We start from the raw sequence: 21261 nt of genomic DNA, 5'->3' as shown, positions 1-21261 counted from the left end.
GTCCTTCCCATCTTAGCAGCTCAGGTCTAATTTATTTAATCATTGGAGCAAACTTTCAAAGTGCTTCATGCTTCCTCCTTTGTTTCTGCAGTTCAGACGTATTTTTAGTGCTTGTTACTGAACTGGGTCTGTGCATTGGAGAAGAATTAATTATTGTTTTGGGTTTGTTGTTATTCAGACGTTCAAAAAAAGGGGGATTTACAGACTTTGAACACCTCAGGGGCTTTGTTACGTGCCAGTTGTATGTTGTTGGGGTCTTAATGGTGATTTGGGTTTTCATGTAAGTTCAGCAGTGTTGAAGGGTGACAGCCCTGCCCAGGGAAGTCCTGGGTTCCCCACACGGCCGCTGTAACCTCTGGAGCAGCACAGCCTTCCCTGGAGGCCCCGGCACTCTGCTGTGCCCCAAGGAGCAGCTCCAAACGTGGGAGGAGATCGCCCTCTCCATCAGGAGGAAAGAACCTCGGGTTAGGAGCTAAGCTCTCACCAAATGCTGTAGAAGTAGCTGAAGTTTCCCCCTTTTATCACAAACAAAAGTCAGTGATTCCATCGAGCTGTGTTTATGTGTTTGTAGCCTCCAGCTTTCCTAAATAGAGTCAACATACTATGGATTTCTTTTACAAACTTTTCTGATAGTGCTCCTCCTGGATGTTCCCAACAGGGATATTTCAGCTCTGCAGATTTAGGAGAGCATAAACGTTTCCTGCCTGTAAGAGCAGCTCAAAACTCACGTCCTGGGCATTGGCAGCTGAGTGTGCACAACCTGTGAAAAGCTGTTTTCCAAAGGCTTCATTTGCAAAAGTGCTAAGTACAGAACATATGCCTTTGCCTTCAGTGGGAGCTGCTAAGCACTCAGCACTGCTGAAAACAAGCCAATTTATTGTTGAGTCTTAATAGTTTTAGGAACAGAACTTCACCTGCCCCATGTTTGTGGATTTTAGCCATGAGGAACCCCTACTCTGTTGGGTATCAGCAGCATTTTGCTGGCATTGCATCCTCCTTGCTCACAGGCTTTGTGCTTTATAGGAGACCAGTTGAGTAACCTGGAGCATTTTAATGGCCCAACTGCCCCATAAACTGTGTCACAATCCATTAACCTGTCCCCCTTGTATAGTTGATCTCAAAGAAGGGACAGCATGGAACCTTTATGTTTAGCATGTAGATATTCTGTAGCTTTTCTTCCCAGTCCACAAGCCAGGTTTCACACAGCACTCTGGGGAGGTGAAGCCAGGCCAGAAACATCACCCCAGGGTTTGGAGCTGCCTCCTCCAGAGCTTCCAGCTCCTGCCCCTCTCCTCCAGCTGTGACAGGTGGGCATTATGTTCCCTGTAAGATAGGCATGTGGGCTGCTACTTAATGGTTTATAAGAATGTTTTCTGGATAATGGAATAAATACCCAGTCCTTGCTGAAGTTCCAGACTCCTCAGTAAGGTGGAGGTAGCATCTCCATGTGGTTGGTTTTATTTTTTTCCTGTGGTAGAGAGTAAGTTCTTCTGTAGTCCCCAGCCCTGCACAGAACCATAGGGAGAGCTGGGAAAATGGTGGCTGGGGTGATGTTTCAAGGAACCTTAATATTTGAAGCCTCTGAACACCAGAGAAACAGGTTCTAGGCACATTGTCCTGAGTTCTTCAGACACATACAGGTCCCTGCACAGGGACTTTCACACTCAACATCCTTGTGTACCTCCCCAGTTTAGATCAAATGGAGGATGCTGAACATTTAATTGCACAGATCATGGTCCTGGCCCTGCCTGGGAGATGATCTGCAGTTCTTCCCCAGGAGCCATTGATTGCACATGTCAGCAAGATGCTGCCCTGCTGGGCCCAGGGTCAGGAGGCTGCAGAGGGTTCAGCCTTGGAATGCTTGGAGCTCTCAGTGTTCCTGCTGAGTTCCTGGGGACCTCAGTTGGGCCTGTGCTTTGTAATGAGCTTTCCAGCCACCCAGAGATGACTCTCTGAACTAATAGCAAAGTGCCAGACAACAGCAGTGACCTATGGTGGTGCCTTTCTCTGGGAGGTTTATTTTCTCCCATTTCCCTCCTAAATCTGTGTTGATGCATTTTTCCAGGGCCCAGTGCCATACCAGCCATTCGTGTTACCTCTTCTGATTTGGCTCTTCTTCTTTTTTGTCTTTCTAAAATCTTTGCTAAAAGAGTGCAAGTAGTTCTCACCTTCAGCTCTTCGTGTCGTGCAGTCCTCCTAACCTTGCCTGCTTTGCCTTGGAAAAGAGATGTTGTGTTTGGATCACTTTTTTTAGGACACGGATTTTAGGTAAGAAAACCCCAGCCTGGTTTCATGGCTGGTTGGAGTGTGAGTTAAACTCTGCTCTGGGGTACCTCTGCTCGATCATTCTATTCATTCTCTCCTTTTTTTCTATCTCACTCTTCCTCCCTCCATGGGCCCAGCCTCTGTGATTAAGTCTGCAGCTCTCCTGCTGTTTTTAATAGGCCTGTAGACCTGACCATCTGATGAGAACCAAACTGCACAGCGTGCTCCTGAATACTTTCACTGGAATCTCCTAATGCAGGGTATTAATCATTACTGTCAAACCATTCAGGCCCTAAATATGTCCACCCAGTATAAAATTATACTAAACAGGAGGGGAAAAAGGACTTGGCCCATATTAAAAGCAGACATTAGACAGTCCCCTGACTTCTCAGGCATGATGGCCGAGGGCACTGTCCAGTCTGACAAACAATGGCTCATTCAGCCTGGGCTCTGGGTGATTGACGTTCATAAAAGTTTCAGAAAATAAGCATAATGAGTTAAAGGAAATATAGAAAGGCGTGGCTTCCCCTGCCATTTACCAACACAAATTCCTGGGAAATAGTTTGCTTGTGTATGTAGTTCAGATGCATCTACCTCGGGGATCCTAATAAATATTTTGTGCGGTTGGGTCCTCTTCTGCTGCAATTAGAAAACAATAATTGCTAAATTAGTTGCTGTCATACTGGGTTATTGTATATACAGAGCTTGGGGATTTCTTGCTTCAGTGTATCACTTGAATCTGCTCCTGGGGAGTGCAGAGCACAGCGTGTTGGTAAAGCATGGGGTTACTTGACACGGCTGAAGAAAGGTAAGGCTCTTTCTCTCTTGGCTGTGAGTGAGACATGTATGTTTTAAACTCTGTTGTTTTATTCCTGAGCTGCCAGGGAATGCAGCCCCTAATATTAGAATGTGGTGGGGTTTTTTTGTTTTGTTTTTGTTTTTCCAAAAGGCTGTTTCTAATTCTCTGCAGTAAGAATGCCTTTATTCTTTGGACTCGGCAATAAAAGCTAATCGAGTGTAAAATAAAAGTTACACAAGGTGAGTGGTAAAATTTTATTATGACTGATGTTGGCTTTATTGATGACTCCAGTCAGTGTTATGAGGCAGGGCATAGCAGCAGCCCCTGGGCACTTTCCTGACAGACTTGTTCTCTTCAGGCACCCGGTGCCAGAGGGAGGATGGGCTCCCAGTTCCACCCTGGGATGCTCAGATGTGCCTGGAGTAGCTGTAGGAAGGCAAAGCTCTCCCATAGCAGTGACAATATTCCTAGGCAAAGGCAGGGAATTTTACTTTTCCAGCAAGGGCACTGCTTCCTGGGGGCTTTGACTGCCAGCACTAGAGAGGGCAGCTGGGCAGCACCCAGGAGCAGGCAGCTGCCAGGGCCAGGAGTTCCTCCCTTCTCCACCCAGGCTTTCTCCAAGCCACCCTACAGAAATCACTAGCCCATAGCATGCTGATGAAGGATCCCTTTGAGTGAGGGGGTCAGAGTACCCAGCCCCACTTGAGCAACAGATAAAAGGTTCCTGCTTCTCAGATTAGGTTTTTTACTTGCTTTCCACACAGTGTTTAGTTCTTTACTAATCTTTCCCTGTTTTACTGTATGCCAGTCAGAAGAAGATATAAACCCAGTAAAGATAAAATAAAATATCTGTATATATTGCACTGTACAAACCAAGTGCTTCCTTCTACCTTTGTTGTTAGCTGGATTAATTGCTTTGTGTGGCTAATATGATAATGTGCTCATTAGTCCTTTCATTTGTACATTTGGTTCAGCATACTACTAATTTAATGTTCTTTTTTTTTTTTTCGATCCGTTGTGGTTTTGATGAATATGGCTTGAAATGTCAGGTATTTGGCACTTGTAAAAATGTTGCTAAGTTTTTCTCTCTTCAATAGCTTTTGAATTCGTTCCTCTAAAAGCTGATTGAAGCAACAATGACAAATAAATGAGCCAGCTGATACTGGAAAGAACAGTAACAATGCAGCATTTCCTACCCTGCCTTGCATTTCATGTTTACCATGCTGTGAAAAAACCCCCACGTCCTCCTAGAATTGCAGTGCAGTAGGTTAAGTTGTCATTGATCTCGGCAAGAATGCTCAAACCTGCCAACTGTGTTACATGCTTGGAGTCTAGACAGAGATGGAGCAACCACGCCTGAGTTTCAGCTGGGTTTTGCTTTGGAAATGAAGTGGAGATTCCAGGAATGGGGGTGAAGGTCAGAAAACAGTGCTCAGAAACCAGAGCTTCACAACTCTCCCTAAGAAGCTCCGGTTTGTTTACTTATCTGAGAGGGCCCAGCTGCCAAAATAATGGTGGAAATGAGAGTTATCTTTCCTCTGTCACCTCCAAGTGACACCACAGAGCTCTGGAGGAAGGAAGGAAGGAGCCACTCGTGCTGTCACCTGTGTTGAGGGCTCAGGCTCAGGAGGTGCTGGGGCAGGGTGAGCAGTCCCTGCACCCTGACAATGAGATCTTGGCAGAGGGAGAGCTTCCAGCAGCAGGGACTGTGGGATTTCAGTGACCAGTGTCAGGACTCAGCTCTGTAATGCCACCCAGCATCCTGTTCCCCTCGTGTGGGTGCTGGAATACAACAGGATACAGCCAAGGAGGAACTCGAGCTCCCCATCATATGATTTTTATCTTACTTCTTTCCTCTACCAACTCTCTACAGCATGCACAAGGAGTCGTGCCAGGAGAGCAGCAAGGGTGTCATGGCATTCAAACTCTTCTGAAGAAAATGGACTCTCGGTGCCCTGAATAAAATAGAAAATTGTTAATAGCTGTAAAATGGCCAAATGTTCCCTTCTGGAAAGTTGTGAAACAATTATAACCACTGGCGCTTATATTGTTGGCTTTTGCTTTCTTTTCACAAAAGTGAAGGGGGAGAAAAAAACCCCATTTGCCAAATGCAGTCTTTAGAAAATAGAGAGTTATTATTCTCAGAGATCAAAAGATGGGTGGCACAAATGAAGCGTGTGCCAAGGCTGAACATTTCCATCAGGCACAGCCCACCTCCACACGGGGACGTGTGCCTGTCAGAGCCACCCTGAGAGCTCTGCCTGCATGGCAAGGACTGCATTTCACCCCTAGGAAATACACATTGGTGCTGGTTCTGTCTCTTTATCAAGGTTTATTGGTCCTGTCTTGCTCTCATAAGAGGATAACTTACAGGTCTTAAAGGCTGTTTATTCCTTAGGTGTCTGTACTAGTGTAGCATGTTTCCATAACTGTATTATTAGTTTTGTCCAGCCTACAGGAAAAAGTGATACTGTAGCTGGCATCCCAGTGTTAGGTCATATTAAAACCATCTGTAACAAATCTTTATTTGCAGTTACTTTGGAGTTCAGATTTCAGCTTCTACTCCACCTGTCATCAGTGTTTATCCTCATAAACTTTCACAGCTTCTTTTATTCTGTTTCTTTTTTTTTTTTTTTTCTTTCTGAGAGCCCTTTTCAGGATTTTTGGCAATCTCCTGCTTACTCTGCCTAGCAAAATTTCACACTCCTTGATTTAGAAATGACATGGGTTTAATGCATCTACAATATCTTTAGGAGAACAGTGTCTTTTTAATATACTGTAATGTGACTTCCAAGAAAAACTAGTACTGTTTCTAGCTATAGTTTCTGTGGCACAGGAAAATAAAATCTTCGGGGGAGTTGTCTGCAAGCTGTTCCAGCAGAAGGATGCTCTTGTTTTGATGTGGGTAAATAAATCTGCTCACACTCTGAATAGCTGTGTAAAGAGGACTCTAACAAATTTTAATGGTGGGCTCGTTCAGATCTTTTTGGTTTGCTGCTTAAGATTATAGCCAGTTGTATTTACTGTATCTAACAAAAGTTAATGGCAGAGCTAATTAAGAGCATTAGCAATGAAGGGTGCAGCATGTTTTAGAGTACCACTGAAGAACTCTTTGCTTGGCATCACTGAGGATGCATCATGATAGGAAAAGCCTTATGAAAAATGCTGTTTGCTTTTTGAAGCTCCTGGGAAGGATTTCCTTTGCTACCACCCCTTCTGTTTGTGTCCTACCTGAGAGCAGACACCTCTGCTGTTGCTGCAGGCCATCACCAGCTGGCTAGGGTTTTAAATGTCTTTGTTCATTCTAAAGTACTTGCATTCTTAAAAAAAAAAAAATAAAACACCCTTAATCTTCCATATCATCTACTTGGAAACCTTACAACTTCTCCCAGATTCCTTAAAGCAGGCATTGCTTGCTGCTGGTACCCAGTCAGTGGGGGTGGGAGCAGGGCAGAGGCAGCTCTGCAGGTCAGACCCATCCCAAGGTTCTGTCTTTTTCGGGGTGCTGTTGGCAGAGGCTGAGTTGGGGTGGTTCCCCAGCAGGCATTTTTATCTTACTTCTTTCCTCTACCAAGTCTCTACAGCATGCACAAGGAGTCGTGTCAGGAGAGCAGCAAGGGTGTCATGGCATTCAAACTCTTCTGAAGAAAATGGACTCTCGGTGCCCTGAATAAAACAGAAAATTGTTAATAGCTGTAAAATGGCCAAATGTTGGCTGAGTTGCCTGCAGGGCACCCAGGAGGAGATGTTCAGGAGCCAAGAGGGGCTCTGGGCTCTGGGTTGGGTGTCTTGCTGTAGCAGGAGGCTGCTCCCCACTTCCTTTGATGTGTGGGCTGCCTGCAGGACAACATCTGCCTGGGCAGGTGAGCCTGCCCTGCTCTGCAGTAACAAACTGATAAAGTACCAGCAGCAACTTCCAAATGGTGGTAATTAGGAGGTCTGCTTTCCTCACTCCTGGGCTCTGCACACTGCTGGGGCTTGGGCTCCTACGCTGCAGCAGAAACATTGTAAAACCTTTTTTTTTTTTTCCTAATTTATGGGTTTTAATCAACCTCCTTGGTCTCTCAAGCAGAGCCATTTTAAATGCTGATCGTTTCTGACTGTAGTTTACGTTGTGAGATTGTTGTGGTGAGCAGGGATGGGCACGCCAAAGCAAACAGACCTTAAACTGCATGGGAAGAGTTGTGGTTTCAATAATTCTCTATGAAGTGTGTTTTCCACTGTGATATCTGCTGTTGTTCTGTCAAGTGGGGTCTAGGGAACAGTTAATACACACATGTTTTCTCTCAGAGTTTCCAGGGCTGCCCAGTGAAGTAAAGCCATTAACTGACATTGCTGTATGGAAGCCTGGTACAATCCTGAGGCAAACAGGACACTCAGAGCAGTGTGGTGAGGATGCCACGGATGCAGGGAGTGATTTGAGGATTGTATTGAATGAACTCTTGGCAAGAAAGCAAAACAAAAGTCACTTGCTCTAGAGAAAATTGCACTTGCAATAGCTGGTGATCACAGTCATTGGGGTTATGGTGATACACACTTGTGTAAATAATTTGTCACATTGACAAGTTGCAGCCAAAGGAGGAGGACCATGCTCCAGCTCCTCACAAACTGGGTCTGCCCAGTGGCTGGATCTAATGGTCTCTTTCTGGTCGTTACCCCCTTCATCTCTTGCTGCTGCAGTGCACAGAACATGTGAGTCTTGAGGTGATACCCAGGCAGGTCAGGATTTTATCCAACTTGTTTTAGCAGCAGTGAGTTTTTCACCCTGAGACATACTTCATTTTCTCATGCATTGCTACATTTGCTCTCTTCCCTTTATGCCTTTTATGCCACAAATTGAGTTGCTGAGACAAGAATGTCTGAATTCAGCTAATTCTGAATCTCTTCATCTCAGTAGCTGGACAGATACCTCCTCATCAGGCCAAGCGGAACTTGCTGTTTAATACAAGCAGAAGGAAGCAGGAGCCCATGTGAACAGCACATAGCTGAGCTCAACGGTGTGTGCAGAGCTATTTGTAGAGATAAGAGCCTTCCAAAAATTTGACAGTGGGGTTCAAAACACAGCTCAGGCAGATTGCTGACACATTGTTCAGTGCACTGTAGTTTGATAACAGAAATACCATCTGCATCTTAGAAATAATACACAGGTATCCTTCATCTCAAGCTGCATCTGTGTCCTGGACACAAATGGGAGAGTAAATACTGGATGGAACACGAGAGAAGCTAAAGCTGCTTCTGTCACCACTCCACCTGTGCTGGCTTTCTTTTGATATATACATAAATAACATGTATGTAAAGTACTTGCTGATGTCTGTGTTTTGTGATTTGTTTTCTTGTTTAATGATTCCGTTTGGGGCGAGAGTAGAGGGGCAGGAGAGGTGGCTGCAGCCATAAAATGGGCCGAAAACAAGCTTCATCTTTGTGCCTCTGAAGAGTGCATTATGGATGTTTTTAATCTCTTTGACCTTGTGGCAGAGAAAGAGGGAAGTGAAGAAATCGTGACAAACACCAGCTCTTTAATGCCAGGTTTGTTACTGCTTGGAGTGCCCTAAGGGTTAATGTAACAGTTTTAAGTCCTTCAATCACACCCACCCCCAACTACAGAACACTTCCAAATAATCCCTTTATAATAGACCCTTTTCCACAGATTGTATCTAACCCATGCATTAATGGGGCCCATTGGTGTCAAGCATTTCAACAAATATGGGCCAGCCGCCTGCTCGGGGAGCCCCCTCTCCAGCCACAGCCGTTAATGATCTTTTGCCCCTCTGACTTAGCTCCCCTGCTGCAGGGACAAAATTAAACTACTGCGGATGGCAAAATAGTTATTTGCTGCCCAGGCAATTACATACTTCCAAAACTCTCCATCGCGAGAGGCCAGATGGACTTTATAGAAACCAGACCCAGGCCACAGTTTTAATTATCATAGTCCTGTCAGAAATGAGTGAAATTCTGAATGACCGCATGAAACGAACCAAAAGCCTTACACATGGATTTTTTCCTCAATAAAATTTTATGGCTTCTTAAAGAAACAGCATTCATATATTTTACGAGGCCTAATCATTCACTAATGCCTATATTAGTGCACCTGTGGCACCCGGCCCCATGGAAATTACAGAGCTGGGCTCAGCTAGGTTCTTGTGCTGTTATTACAAACCCCTTGTCAGAAACACAGCACATGTTCAGGGATAAGCTGGGCTCATTTTCCTCAGCTTGGAGTTGTTGTAATAAGGGAAAGAGATTTATGGACCTTTATCTGCTGAAATTTTGGTTTCTTTGTGTGGATAAACTTGTATAAGTAGAGTGACCCTTCATGGTACAAGAATTTGTAAAATTACTCAGATGCTCTTTGGAAGGGGGTTGGGGTGTAGTGTTCCTGTGCTAATTCAATGAGAGAAAGAATTTCCATGTAACACTTTCCCCCTCAAATGGTAGCACTTGCTGAGTGAGTGCCTGGTTCTAGGTTACAGCTATTTCCAGAGGTAGCAGGTATCAGCTTGGTGGGGTTCATCTGCTCACAGCCCATTGCAGAGCCTCCTCTTTAGGTGATTCTCCTTTTCTGCATCACTCTCTGGACTGCTGATTTACTTCCTCTCTCCTGGGGGCTGCAGTCCCTTTGTGTACCCCAGCGAGTTGTTGTTCAGCAGAGGAATTTCAGTGCTAACCAGCAGGGAAAGCATTTTGTTTCCTGGAGGGGCTGGGCGGTGGCATTCCCAGACCCCTGTGCCCAGAGCTTCATCCTTGGCAGCCCGGCAGACCTGTCACCCTTCAGGTGAGCCTTGGTGTCCTGCCTTTTCCCTGTGTCACATCCCCGGCCGATGCTGGAGCTGGCGGGATCGGGATCTCCAGCTGCGGGTCCCGTCTGGGAGCGGCAGGGGGGGGCGGCGCTTTGGCAGGACCCTGGCAGCTGCCTGTGGCCCTCCAAGCCAAGCGAGGGATGAGCTGGTGGCAGCAGGAAGGTGGCACCGAGGAATGCATCTCCTGCAGTTGTTAAAGTCAGATTTGCTAATGAGCTCCACTCCAGGACGTGCTGACAGCCACAGAACATACTGGGTGTGTTAGCTCCAGCGCCGCTGGAATGAAGTCAGCTTTCTCTCCTGATGCTTTCTCATTACTTCATGCATTTGGCAGCTGCGAACAGACGGGACAGGCTTAGCCAAAATAAGAACTGATGTAGAAACATGGAAAGGACTATTTAGCATTTCCAAACATTCTTCCCGGGGAGATGGCAGGAGGGGGAGGAGGAGGAGCAGCTCCGTGTCAGCAGGCCGGGCGGGCAGGCGTCTCCGGGCACGCGTGTGTCCGTCCAGCAGCTTCATCCCAGCCCCTCTCTGCCCGTGGCTGGAGCTGGAGGTACAGAGTGCACTTGTATGGAAGATATCGGTTCCAAAAGGAGCAAGTAGTAAACTGAGAATATTTGGATAAACTTGCCGGCCCTCAGGACTAGAAAAGGACTTTTGTTCGCGTACAGAAAAAGACTGTTACATTACCATGGGATGGCTGGATCCCGTCCAGTAAAAACTGAACTTGAAGTATAAAACATGATTAGGAGTGTCAAATGAAGGATCTTTTACTTGAGGTCAGATATTTATTTTTATTTATTAGAATGTGAGATCTACATCTCTGGCCTGGCCTTGGTCTGAAGCAGCATCTCTTTGGAATATTGTCCACGTGGGAAGCGAGCGCGGTGCCGAGCTGGAGGGCTGTGGGTTGGGCTGCTCTGCCCTGCCATCGGCTTGCAAACCTTTGTGTGGGTATTTACAGACAGACTCCTCCTCTTTTCACTCTTGGAAGCAGGAAAGAGGAGCTGGCAGAGCCCCTGCTGCCAGTTCACTCTTCCTCCAGTCCATCAGTAACTGCAAACTGGTGCTTACTGGGGCGTGCTGACATCACGAGGCAGAGTGGGACGGGGTGTAGCTTGGTTTAGTTTCTTGGCTTGGTTTCTGAAGTTAACAGAGAATGGGATGCAGGGAGGTAGCAGTTTGGACAGGAGAGGTTGATTTGTTAATCAAAGCAGAGAGAAAAAGACAGTGAGAGAGAGCTGGGGCTGTGTGAGATCAGCCCAGAGGAGCAGCCAGCAGAGCACTCAGCCCGTTTGCCTGCTTCAGTCTTTTTCTTATGATCTGCTTCAGTGTAAAATGTAAGAGACATATTTGGTGCAAACATTTCCTAAGCTTTATTTTTATCTAATCGCTCATGAAAGTTTTACTGACTTTAAAGAACACATTTGCTAACCACCCCTAAACCAAGTTTTTCTGCTTTAATTAAACCATTTTTGACCATGAGGTTTTATTCACACACTGACAGCATCAATATAAATGCATCTCTGCCAGGGTAATTACTAAAAGCAGGCAGCTCAAGGGAGAAAGCATATGTGCCACATCATCTTTGTAGACTCTACTATTGTGCAGCTCTTCCAAAAAAAGTTAAGAATTGCCTCAATTAAAATGTTATGTGGCTTATGTATGTTTAGATTTAATTTGGTATAATTGAGTTTATGTTCATCCTTAGAGAACTCGTGGGGCTGCCAGATACAGGCAGGAATCATTTGTACCATGGAAATACTATGCTGTTAGATTTTTTTTTAAGGCTTTAGGTCTCAAGAAAGTGTTTCAGCAGCATATCAAGGCTTGCACGGTTGTTCCAACATACTGTGTGGGGATGTGTGAAGGCAAGGAAGGCAATATTGCTGTTTTCACTGCATGTTTCACTGACTTCGTGTGCCAAAACACTGCTAGAAATGGGAGATGGTGCTTCCTACTTAGCATTAAATTAATACTTTTGATTACAGTTGCAAGGAATTTGTGAATTCCTGTGTTCTGTAATCTGTGATTTTTAACTTCAAAATAAGCTAAGAAGACACTTCTTAGCTACACTTTTTTGTCTGTTACTGAAGAACTTTTAGGTTATCAGGTGAACTTTCCAAATATCCAAACTCCCTAATTTTTTTCCCAGCAGTGTTTCAGTGGTGGAAAAGTGTTCAGTTGGAGGAGGCACAACCATCCTCACCCAACAAGCAGCAGACTGCACGAGGAGCAAACGTCTTCTCTGCTTAACAGGCAGGAAAAGGCTCAGATGGGATGTGGGTTCCCTCTTCCTGACCTGAGGATCCTGACGTACTGTCCTTTATTTTCACAGCTGAGACATGTTCCTGTACTCTGCTGGGCCCATTTTGGAAAGCAAACATTTGTTGTCCTCAGCTCCATCTCCTAGATAGAAGTCTGGCTTTCTGATAGCTGAGGAAATTGCTGTAAAAGGCAGATGCTATTTTTTCTTCTTCTTCTTTTCTTTTCTGTTTGGTTTCAAAACAGCTTGTTTAAAAAGATCAGAAGTCTTTTCCAATTGGAGTGAGAGGTGGAACAAAATGCAGAAGATGGGCTTTAGTTGGTCAGCAGTTTCTGTAAGGCTTGAGACAAGTGTCCACAGAAGATAAGAAATCCTGTGGGGAGGTTATCAGAATCCCCCTAACTCAAACCTGCCCTGCCCAGGCATTGCAAGGTAGATGATATGTCAGATTCTGTATTGTTTTGAGACCTGCTGCAGAGAAGCAGATGTGCTGGAATTCCTAAGGAAAACAACCTGAGCAGAGGCAGGGAGGTGCCTTTCACTTGACACTCTGCTGGGCCTTCCCAGCTCAACTGTTACCTCAGCAACCTCATCCTGCTGAACTGTCTTTTGACCCAGAGATGGTCTAAGATCTGAGCTGGAGATTTTGAAATGTTGTTTCTCAGCATACTCAAAGGGCAGCTTTATCATGAGAATCAATTCCCTGGGATATATCATTTCATAAGTAGGTGAATTGGCTTGGGGTAAAGTTCATCCAGGCTGCACATGGGACTCTGCAATCTATCCCTGCATTGCTTTAGAATTAAGATTGCAGTTTGTGATGTCAGACAAGATACTTGCTTAGTTTTTCAGCTGCAGAGAGGTCAGATCACTGAGCTTTAGAAAGAAATAATTCAATCAGATCTTCCTTTTGAAAAGAGCAGCACGTTTTGGCTTGAAGAATTCTGAAGTTTGCTTTAAAAAATAATTCATGCTCTTCCCTAGGACATGAGGTGGGCACAGTGCTGCTCCCCTGGACCTTGCAGAAAGGTTCAGTTCTGCTCTGGTGCTGGGCAGATCTCTTGCCCCCTTATTTGTGTGTATTTGTAAATTAAATCCATGGGCAAGTTTTCTGCAGGATGGAGCTCAGCAGGGTGGGAGCCTTGGGTGCTGCCGTGGAGTGGGTGCACAGGCTCAGTTTTTCACCTTCCTTTGGTAATGTTTTTGGTAAATGCCAGCTCTAAAGAAATGAGACATTTCAGGTTTGTGAGAGGCGAGCAGACCAGCAGCAGGTCAGCAGGAGCAAACTCTTTGGCTTGGTGTGAGGTGGCTGCTGCTCCTCTTTTCATCAGCTGCCTCGGGCAGGAGGGAAACATACAACATCCTTTCATTCTCTTTGTCAGCCCAGTTCACAAACTCATCTATTTCACACCTTCCAAAGAGCACCAGAACCAGCCACAGAGCAGCTGCCTTCCCCAGTTCTGACAGGAGGTTCCTCGTGGGGCTGTGGCACCCCTGGGGGGGTTTCCTGTGTAAAAGCCCCAGGGTGCAGCTGCACTCCCCTCCTGCTCTGGGGGAGGCCAAGCCCCAGCCTCTGCCTCAGGCTTTCTTTTTCTTAAAAAAAAAAAAAAAAAAAAAAATCAAATCTCTGCTTGGAAAATGCAAGGTGGTGACTACAGCTATGCTGATAGGTGCCCTTTTGGCCTGAGAGATCAAGGTGATGAAAGCTGTTCTGTGGAAAAGTGCATGCTTCCAGGTGAATATTCCTGGAGTGCTTGAGGTGTTCCAAACATGGCCTGAGCAGCAAAACCAGGCAGCAGGATAACTCCAGGTACTGAGCTTTAGGAATAATTCTCCTCTGTTTTAGGGAGTGAGACACAGAAGCTGCATCCATCAAATGTACCAGAGGACACAGGTGGAATTATCTGTACATCAGCTGTCTGTGTGTGCCTGGTACTTGAGCTTGGGCCATACCTCCCCAAATCTATTAATTAAATGGGAAATCTGAGCAATTTCAGGGAAGTCACCCCACCTTTCCCTGGGGTACCTGGATAATTGATCTTCTAATTTGTTTCATATCCCATTAATGATCAGGTAGAGTCTGAGGGCAGGGGGTTTGCAGGGAAGGGAGCGGAGCTGCCGGGACTGTGGGATGAGTCCCAGTTCCTCCCCAGGAAGAGTCCCAGGAGGGGCTGGACAGGAATCTGCTCTCATGGGTGTCTTCTGCTGGGTCTGTCCCTGGGCTGTGGTAACCCTGGGCAGGGGGTGGGATTTGGGGTTTGGTGCCTGATCTCAGCACTATGAACGGGCACTTGAAGGCTCCATTGCATTTTTGGCATAAATGCAGCAAATGGGTTTGGCACTCGGTGCTTCCAATAAATCACTCAGAAGAGGCCTAGATGTTAGTGGTGCTCCACAACTCCGCTCCCAAAACGTTATTAAAATAAAGTTGTAGTAATAAGAAATGATTTAAAACAAGCAGCAGTTAACCTCCATCCCTACTGATCAAGGGAAACACCCAAAACTCACCTGAAGGAGCTGATCAGAATTTAGTTTTAAGGTCAACAGCAGTAGCACCTTTGGAGTATGAATAAGAAGAAGGAGCCCTTTTTGGTTTTGTTTCATCATAGCAGCTGATGCATGTCCTGCCTCTTTGAATGTTTAGATTTAATGTTCCTGTTCCTGGAAAAAAATGGTTAGAGCAGGACCACAGGTTTCTTAATTGCCAGGCACGAGGGAACCCCCAGGTGAATCAGTTCCAGACAACAGGCTCAGGAGACAAAAAGGATCCATCAGCATTTTTATCATCTCATGAATTTTCAGACAACAATAGGATTTGGGCTCCCTGATTTGTAGAATTTGCAAAAATTAACTGCTTTGTATGGCATATGTTGTCCTGCACCTGAGGGTGGTCACTATAGCTGGGTCTATTGCTTTGGCACTTCTACACCAGGAATCAGGTTTTTGTAGGACAGCTGCCATTTCCAAAGGGCATTCAGGGCTTCTAGAGCTTCACTAATTACTACTTTTAAAATGAGGCCAAATGAAGTAGAGACAGAAGTGTGATGTCTTGAACTCTTCCAGAGTGGAGGAAAACTCAGAAGTTTGTGTGTGTCTGTTACAAAGAAATTTCTTGACTTGTGTGTACAGTATCTGAAGCAACCCTGTGATTTGATTCAAGCACAGTTTTTTATTGTTTACTGTTTAATTTAAATAACTGTGGTGTGAATTACATTACTAGTGAAAAATGAGCTTTTGTTAAGATAAATGCCTGCCATCATCTCAAGTCTTCTTCTGTTTTGACATTTTTTCCTTGATGTTGCTGTGCAGGCTTAGCTGATTGCCCTCGAGGAGAAAGAGGGTGGGAGAGAAATACAAGGGGGTGGAATGGTTTCATGCTGGAGCTGGTGTTGGTGGCACCTTCTTGGACATCCTGTGTTGTCTTCTGGGTAGCAAAACTACAGCTCTGAAGCAAGAATAGGGGAGGTGTAGGGTACAGGAGAGGGAGAGCAGAGTTGGTGGTGGTTGTTCTCAGGAGCTGACTCCTTTGCTGTGCCATCTGAGCAGCACAGCTGCTGTTCAATGCAGAGTCTGAACCACTCTGTGCCTGTTGCATTGAGCTGCTCTGCAGAGCAGGAGATGCTTTTGTGGAGCTGACATTTAAGGAGCCCTGGAAGTGCTGTCCTACAGAATTCCTGCTGCTCTGGAGTTCTCCTGCCAGGCTTTCCATGGACACTCAGGTCTGGTGTACATTCAGCTGGAACGAATCTGCTGTGCTTGAAAGACAGATGACACAGCAATTCTGCAGACTTTTTATCCTCATGCAAAGCTAACTGAGACATAGGAAATGCTCACAGGCTGTTTGTGCTGGTACATGAGAGCAGCAGTTAATAATGGGCAGAGCTTCAGAGGCCTCAGTTGGATCCAAATTCGCTCAGGAAATTCAGCCTGGCTTGCAAAACTTGTGTGAGCTCTCCAGGCTCCTCTGCTTTGGAAATCAAACACGACATTTTGGTAGGAAACAGCCTTGTTTCATGTGTTTTCTCATGTTCTTTAGATGTGGTAGAGAAAAGGAGAAGGTTATTTTTCCATGACAAGAGCATGTCTCAGTAACAGCCTTCCCTGCAGCTCCCTGATATTTTTCCTTCATGAAACCAGATAACATGGAAGCACAACAGCGGGCTCCAAAGCTCACACGCCAGTGGAAAATTCCCACTCCAGACGTGTGTGTGGCTTGAGTGGGAGTAAAAGTCCAAAAACATTCATTCTTTTAAAAACCTGAATGGGTTTGTTTGCCCTCAGCTGCAGCAGCACCAGGCCCTCTGCCCGGCCCCAGGGATCTGCTGCCCCAGTGCTCCCCAGCTGGGTTGCCTCTTGCTCTGGGGTCTCCCCATGCTGCCTTGGTACTGGTGGGGCAGCAACACACAAGTTTGAGGGCAGGGGATCCATAAAGATGGCTTTTCCTTCCCTCTGAGCTTTCCCAGGATTGGCTGTGCTGGGCCTGTGGTTTCTGGAAGTGTCTCTGTTCTGAAAACCTGGAAATGCTTGGAAACGGGAGTGCATGTGGACACTGAGGGTGCTCCTGAGGATGGCCACAGATGAATTAAGTTTTCTGCTCCATTTATCAGCCTTTAGAACTGGCTCCTGGAGTCCCCTGTGCTACACGTGTCCTGTGGGCCTGCAGGGTTCTGCAGATGGGGACCTGAGGAGCCGACGGGGAGATGGCCAGAGGTCTGCTGCACACTCCTCACTTCAAGCACAGGTAGAAGCTCCCAGGGAACAGCAATTTCTCTCCTTATCATCTGGCATTTCTGGGGATGGGCAGCTGGCTCCAGGCAGTGCTGGAGGACCTTATGTTTGGACAAGAAATGCACTGTATGCAACAAAAAGTGGTTCTGTCTTCATATTCTTAGAGCTTTTCCTGTGGCCCTGAGCTGGGGACGGCACACACGTTGGGTTTGGCTCTGCTGCTCTTCCCATCAGTTTTCAGTGCTATGACCTGTTTTTGTCTGACACGATTCTCATTAGCTCTTTGTCAAATCACCAGGAAGCCTGCTTAATTGCAGGCAGAGTGCTGAATTTATGAGTTCATCTAGGCTTGGTGTCTACACATTGACAGAGGTGTTTCTCTGGATGAAGTCTTTTTCTCTTCATTTCGTGGCAAGAATGGACTTTCTGTTTCAGTTACTTCTGAAAGTCATAAATTACAGCGGTCCCTCCCTCCCCTTTATTTAAAAGAAACACAACAAAACTTCATGGCAACAGTTTATTGCTCTAAATCAGCTCGTGGGTCATTAAAGCAAAAAGGGGGAAAAAAAAAAGGAAAAAAATCCCCCTCTAACTCCTGCCAAATAAAATGCGTACATCGGCCAAACTGTCAGAGGCAGATCCTGCAACTATGGGATGAGAAGGTTTATTACACTTTCAGCTTCTGGGGAGGGATGTTATAGCAACAGGAGGCTGGGTCAGTGATGGCAAACTCCTGGTTGCTCCGTTTCTCCATGCACACTAGGAATCCATTAAGCTAACTGACGACAGATCCCCAGGCATTCCAGTCCTCAGCACACCTCTGCTGAGGCCAAATGTTGGACGCTGCCCATTAAAACGTGAAAGAAACAACCCAACGGAGAGCCCACAAATTAGAGGAGCAGGAAACCTCAAATGATGTGCAAAAAAAATTGTAAATGTTCGGGAGAATTTTTCCATAACTTTTGCTTCATAACTCAGCATTTCTGATGTTAATAAATTCTGAGACGGAGCCTCTGGAAGATCAATGAGCCTTTTGGATTCAGATCCTCAGCGCTGTGCAGCAGGCAGCAGATGAAGCTGCAAAGTGAGGCCTGGAACATGACAATAATTTCCTTTTGGCTGGGGAGAGATGAGTCTGAACCTCAGCCCCAGCCAGTGTCGTGGGGCTGGAGCCAAGGGCCCTGGCTCTGCCACGGGCCAGCTCAGACCCCTCATCCAAACCAGCTTGAGGGTGCATTTGTTTCAACCCAATGGGTGAGGAGAAGGATGGGGACTTTGGGGTGGGGAAGGGGAGCAGACGTGTGTGAAGGCAAAATCGTGGCAGCAAATGAGCAGGGAAGGGGAGTGAACTTGAGAGTACTGGGGTGAACTCTTGGATTTGCAGAGGGAAATGAAGAGAGGTGCCTCGGGTTAACAAATACAAAGTGAACACCAAAGTCACCCTCTGCAGCAGCAGGAAAAAAGATAAACTTCATTTCTAACACAATCAATGAAAAAAACCACGAGAAATTCCTGATGTGGTGGCGAGTGGGTGGGATAAAATGGAAAACTGATCAGAGGGAGATGAGGCAAAGGAAGTGCTCCCTCAATAATTAGTTTTATGGGAATGCCCGTGGGCTGCAATCCAGATGAAAGCTCCTTCTCCAGCAGAACTACACAAGCACATGGCTGCCCCAGGCTGGCTGTGCCTTAACGTGGGGAAAAGGTGGGACACAATGTGTTCTGGCACTGAACCCAGCTTTGGGGGGCAGCCACACTGTACAGGGATGAAATTTCAACTCCACCAAGTCAGATTCCTCAGATTCCTGCTAATTACGTGTGATAATCTGCTGGGGTTTTTTTTCCTCATGGGTTGGTTAGTTTGGGGTTTGGGGTTTTTTCCCCTTTGGCATAGCTTTTTTTTTTCCTTCTTTTTTTTTTTTTTTTTTTTTTTTTTCCTCCTGTTGGTGTTAAGCATCTGATGTCAGCCTTCACCTGTCCAGGAAACCAGGGCTGTCTGTGGATGAATGGTCTTACAATTAAAGCTACTGATTAATCCCTGATAAAAATGAACCAGTGCTGGTCTTTACTGTTGCTTTAATAGAGCTGGATACAATTATTTTAATGAGTACAACCCAAATCAGGCTGCTGTGGTGATCTGAGCCTTCCAGCAGTCTGCTGGAGGATGAACCTCTCTGTGCTTCCATTTGCTGTCTTTAATTTACCCATAAATAATATTTCCCTGCCCTTTCTTTCTCCTTTTGGTCTTCAGAGCATCAGTTGTTCTCTTAGTGCTGGTCGTGCTTCTTCTAGAATTCTGCTAAAACTGAATTACTCATGTGCCTTCCAAAAGCAAAACTTCAAACAGAAAATCTTTTTTATTACTGACAATTACTGGTAAGCACTTGGTTTCAAGAATTTTGGCAGAGAAAAGTTCTGATTTTCTTCTGGTTTAAACTGGAAGAAGATGTGGTAAAAGGTTCCAGTTCATTTTTCTGGAGGTTTTGAAGGTGGGAGAAGAGGGATTTAGGAGATTATTCTGTGTCTGCGTGCTTGATAGAGGAAAAAATATGTACTGCAGATGATTTGTGATTACAGTTGGGCCTCTCAGTATTTTTTAAATTGTGACATAACTTCCATAGAGAATGTGAGGAAAGCCCATGAGGGTGTGAACCTGCTCAGTAATTAGAGCTGTCAGCCACCACGGGCTGGAGTCACTGGAGGAGCCAAACATCCTGCATCTCATCCAGGCTGGGAAAAATCCTCCTTTGCAGGCAGTCTGGCATCTTGGTAGAGCAGTACTGAAGCATCCTCATAAATGAACATTTAAACTTTGTGCCAGCCTTGGAGATACCCCCTGTATTTCTTGCTTCAGCTACAGGGGAGAGGCATCCACTGCTGGTATTTTTATGGAACAATTCCCATTTAAAGGCAGGGTTTGTGAGGCCAGCCTGTGTTCTGGCAGCAAATAGCTCCTGTTTCGTTTTGTACCTGCAGTGAATTGCAAGTGTCCAGTGAGTACCAAACTTACCTCTGCTGGACAGTGCTGCCTCTGTGCTTCTGGGATGGGGGAACTGAGTGCTGCTCCTTTCCTTCCCTTTTCCCTTTTCCCTTTTCCCTTTTCCCTTTTTCCTTTTTCCTGTCCTTTCCTGTCCTTTCCTTTTTCCTTTTTCCTTTTTCCTTTTTCCTTTTTCTTTTCCTTTTTCCTTTCTCCTTTCCTCTCTTCTCTTCTCTTCTCTTCTCTTCTCTTCTCTTCTCTTCTCTTCTCTTCTCTTCTCTTCTCTTCTCTTCTCTTCTCTTCTCTTCTCTTCTCTTCTCTTCTCTTCTCTTCTCTTCTCTTCTCTTCTCTTCTCTTCTCTTCTCTTCTCTTCTCCTCTCCTCTCCTCTCCTCTCCTCTCCTCTCCTCTCCTCTCCTCTCCTCTCCTCTCCTCTCCTCTCCTCTCCTCTCCTCTCATCTCCTCTCCTCTCCTCTCCTCTCCTCTCCTTTCCTTTTTCCTTTCTTCTTTCTCCTTTCCCCTTCCCTTCCCTTTCCTTTTTCTTTCCCTTTTTCCTTCCTTTTTTCCTTCCTTTTTTCCTTCCCTTTTTCCTTCCCTTTTTCCTTCCCTTCCCTGCTGTGGCTCAGCTGTGTGTGTGCTGTGCAGCTCTTCCCAGAACCAGCTCCAGGTGGGGGTCATTGCACTGCACACCCCATCTCCTTGGGTGTAATGATGTTGTTCCAGCTTGAACCAGAGCCTCTCCTCAGCAGAGTGCCACATGCTTCCAGCCCACTGCCCCTGCAAAGCAGAAATCTGGTGCAGAAATCCTAGGACATTCTTCAGGCCAAAGTAATTCCTGTTACTGGGAATGGGGCAGAGCTCACATCACAGTGATGTCCCTGGGGTTCAGCTGGCAAGTGGTAACTTAGTGCCAACAGCCCTGTTGCTGGTAATGCTCTGGCCACTCTCTGCTACCTCTGTACCACTTCTTTGGTTTTCCAGATGTTAAACTTTCCAAAGTTCCTTATGGATAACACCATAAGATAAGCAAACCATTCTGTAAGGGATGGTAATATGCAGGATGTTGTTCAGTGACACTGCTGAGCCTTAGTTTGTGAAACCTTGTTCTATTTCAGGAGTAGTGTGAGTGTGTGTGAAAACCAGGGGCTTAAGTTCTCAGGGTTTCATACAACCTCTTCTTTTTTCATTTTGATGGGTGAGATTTCACACCCCTGTTTGGGTTTTAAAGCTCCACTCAGAGGAAACCCCAGAGGTTCAGACGATTTCTAGCCTGGCAGGGCCCTGCTGAGCAGCTGGGCTGTCTGAGCTGAGGGCTGGGGTGTACCTGAGGGAGCAGCCCCAGGGCCAGGTACAGGGGAGGTGGGAAGGAGGAGAGGGGCTGCAGGGTGAGAGCTGTCTGGGGGAGAGGCACTGAGGGGACAAGAAGAG

At 46.0% G+C, this 21261-nt stretch overlaps 1 protein-coding gene across 5 annotated transcripts in view; it reads left to right on the top strand.

Annotated features, from left to right (window-relative positions):
* PRDM16 (PR/SET domain 16) overlaps window positions 1–21261 on the top strand; it is a 274258-nt gene that overhangs the window by 211967 nt on the left and 41030 nt on the right. The window lies entirely within an intron of this gene.

This window comes from Heliangelus exortis, chromosome 23, assembly GCF_036169615.1.
Source record: "Heliangelus exortis chromosome 23, bHelExo1.hap1, whole genome shotgun sequence".
NCBI classification, from domain to species: Eukaryota; Metazoa; Chordata; class Aves; order Apodiformes; family Trochilidae; genus Heliangelus; species Heliangelus exortis.
The sequence above is the reverse complement of the archived record's forward strand: the minus strand, read 5'-3'. Positions and strand labels throughout refer to the sequence as shown.